This window comes from Priapulus caudatus, unplaced genomic scaffold (assembly GCF_000485595.1).
Source record: "Priapulus caudatus unplaced genomic scaffold, Priapulus_caudatus-5.0.1 Scaffold1944, whole genome shotgun sequence".
NCBI classification, from domain to species: Eukaryota; Metazoa; Priapulida; class Priapulimorpha; order Priapulimorphida; family Priapulidae; genus Priapulus; species Priapulus caudatus.
This window is the reverse complement of record NW_014579005.1, coordinates 31,530-34,821: the sequence shown is the minus strand read 5'-3', so window position 1 is coordinate 34,821 and position 3,292 is coordinate 31,530. Positions and strand designations below refer to the sequence as shown.

General features: G+C 42.0%; 1 long non-coding RNA gene across 1 annotated transcript in view; it reads right to left on the bottom strand.

The window, feature by feature from the left end:
• Positions 1-2,156: 2,156 nt before the first annotated feature.
• Positions 2,157-3,292, bottom strand: part of LOC106817952 — a 14,144-nt gene continuing 13,008 nt past the window's right edge. Inside the window, exons 2-3 of the long non-coding RNA XR_001395133.1 lie at positions 2,330-2,450; positions 2,157-2,245 (exon numbers count right to left, since the gene is read on the bottom strand). This is a non-coding gene — a long non-coding RNA (uncharacterized LOC106817952). The remainder of the gene's footprint in view (positions 2,246-2,329; positions 2,451-3,292) is intronic.

The following is a 3,292-nucleotide window of genomic DNA, read 5'->3' as shown; positions in this document are numbered from 1 at the left end:
GCCACTCTGACGTGTCTACGCTGTCACCCGGTTTGCACGGTTACCCAGCGCGAGAGTCATCGTACCGCACTAGAAATTCAAACGACTAAGTAACGTCGTAAAATATTTAGTCTCACAAGGTCCGGGAGACTATATCGAAGACGAAAATCAACACTGCGGATCGCAGTGGAAAAACTTCAAGTTACCAACTAAAGAGGAAGAGAGAGAATTACAATACGAAATAACGGAGACAAAGAAACTAAACTTAAAGTGATCTTCTGAAGATGGCGTGTGACGAAAGTAACGATGACGCTCGATGTGCGGCCACGTATTGTGGATTGAAGGAGAGTTACGTGGCTAGCATCTCTAGATATGTTTTGTAGCCCCTTGATCTGATACGGCTATTAGTGTTATTGCCCCACACGCTCTGTTTATATGCCAAACTAAATCACGTAATGCCGGTATGAGTACATGCACAGAAACTAACGCTAACAGTATAACATTAAGTAACGGTAAACACCAACATTGTTGGCAACAACATAGATACAATAATGTAACCCAACAAGAGTAGGGTTACAACGCGAGCCTATATATTCTTTTCTTTGTAGGAGCTCCTGAGTGATTCACTCAGGGCGGTTTTGTGGTGTGGTTTTCGAGACTAGAACTTCCAAACTGGGTTTATTCTAAACACGAACCTTTCTCCGCTATCCTGGGACTTACTATGTATCACAATACTCTGTATTAAACTAATATAACCTGTTACAAAATTTCGAAGCGACGAGCGGTGATATTTCAAGCGCCATTTCTGTTGACCTGTGACGTACGCATTCCCAATGGCAATGCGCATAGCGTTCGGCTAATATTATATTGTAATAGACCAGAGTATTGTGATACATAGTAAGTCCCAGGATAGCGGAGAAAGGTTCGTGTTTAGAATAAACCCAGTTTGGAAGTTCTAGTCTCGAAAAACGCACCATAAAATCGCCCTGAGTTAATCACTCAGGGGCTCCTCCAAAGAAAAGAATAGGCTCGCGTTGTAACACTACTCTTGTTGGGTTACATTATTGTATCTAGCAACAACAGTGTGCATCAGTAAATGTAAAACCTGTAACATACTATTAGATGCAGACAGCGAATTAACATGTTGTTATTGTTGTTGTTGTTCTTGCATTGTAGTTCAACTTGTTGGTGGTGGTGTTGATAATCCGACCAGCAGTGCAAAGCTATCAACTAAGCTAGTTTTGAAAATCAGATTTGAAGTTTGAGTGTGGTTAAGAGATAAGCTAGGTGATCGGCAAATCGGATTGATTGGCAGAGAAAAAGGGCGCGCTTTTTCGTGAACTCCGTGGCGTCATACATTTAGCAAGTGATTCGCCAAAGTGAGCGAAGTCAATATTATTTAACCAACAAGCACTAATCTAAATTCCTTATATTATCAATCAATAACTTGATGACGGGGCGGCTTCCGGGACGAAGACTAAGTAAGTAAATAATTAATACATAATTAAGGATTTAGATTAAAATTTTGTTTGTGGCGTCTATTTGCACAAGATTAGAGAGTGGGGACTTGACAACAGTGTATGTAGGGTTGTAACCACCTAACTAAATAATCTATAGGGCGCTAGATGGGGAGCAGACACAGAGTACTAATAGTAATACCCTACAAGTACAAGAAAATAAAACCACCAGAATACTAGGTGCACATAGTAAAACCCCACTAATCACTCTAAGAGGTGAGCTAGGTATAATACCAATTCTTGACAAAAACTAAATTATAAAAGATTAATGTTATTGCAATACATAATTAATTTAGAGGAAGAACGTTTAATGAGAAGAGTGTTGTTACAACAATTACAATATGGAAAAAAACAAGTGCCGCAGAGCGACAGCGCTCAACTGATGTGTACTGTAGCCAGGTATTCTTCTGATAAACTCACTGGCAACCGAATCAAGTGCGCCCTTCCCCCACCACCGCGTTTGCGCTCTGACAGAGCATATATTTAGGATACTGCTAATACAGATCTAAAATCTATGATAGGCTTTGCTATACCTACTGGTAGTACAGTAATAAATATACAGCTGTGTAACTTTAATGACTTCGCTATATTAACATGTTATCATTGATATGCGTCGATCGCGAGCGTAGTGGTGGTTGTGAGGAAGGGAGAGAGTGTATTCACATATATCGGACGCATATGGCTTTTCACCCGTGTGAGTGTACATGTGTGTCTTAAGAATATCAGACGTAGAACACTTATATTCACACCTCTCACATGCATATGGCTTCTCTCCCGTGTGAGAGCGCATATGTCTCTTGAGATAACGTAATTTGGAGCCGGCGTATCCACACACATCACACACGTAGGACTTCTTTCCTCCAGGGCGTGGCATATCTGAATGAGAAGGCTCCATCAGACAGATCGCAGGTGCTCAGTTCTGCCTCGTTTCGAGCTCTCGCTAACGCTCTCCTGCTGAGAAAAAGATGTCGAAATAAATATCATCATTGACGCACTGCAACACTGTATATCACTGCCCCAGACGTAACAAGGTATGCTACGAAGATGGGGTCACAGCTACAAATCCACCAGTCGTGACGTCACCAGATTTAGCAATACGCGTGGGTGATGTGTGGAGAGTGGAATAAAAGATTTTGCATCTCACAGAGAAAAATTCTAATCAAATAACTTCAATTCTTCTAACAGAAGCTCTATCCCTTACCCTAACTCTAACACTTACCCTTACCCTTACTTTAACACTAACAAAATCGTAACCCCAATCGCAGCGTAACAGGAGCACGACAGGTGGCGCGTGCGTGTAAACTATTTAAGTAGCCTGCACGCCAAGATGGGCTGAGCAAGCGTAACATGGTTGAGTAGCTACTCTGACGTGTCTACGCTGCCACCGGTTGCACTGTAACCCCAGGGAGAGTCATCGTGCCGACTAGAAATCACACGACTATGTAACGTCGTAAATATTAGTCTTCACAATGTCCGAGAGACTATATCGAAGAAGAAATAGAGACAGAACGAATAAAAAAAATCAACACTGCGGATCGCAGTGGAAAAACTTCAAGTTACCAACTAAAGAGGAAGAGAGAGAATTACAATACGAAATAACGGAGACAAAGAAACTAAACTTAAAGTGATCCTCTGAAGATGGCGTGTGACGAAAGCAGGGCGCGACAAACCCGCTTGCCCGATGGCCCGGGGCAACCAAAATTCGCCCCTGGGCAAGTAGCAATTGCACTTGCCCGTTCGGGCAACAAGTTTTTTTTATTGAATGTCTAGACAGTAGACTAATGATATGTTTCTGT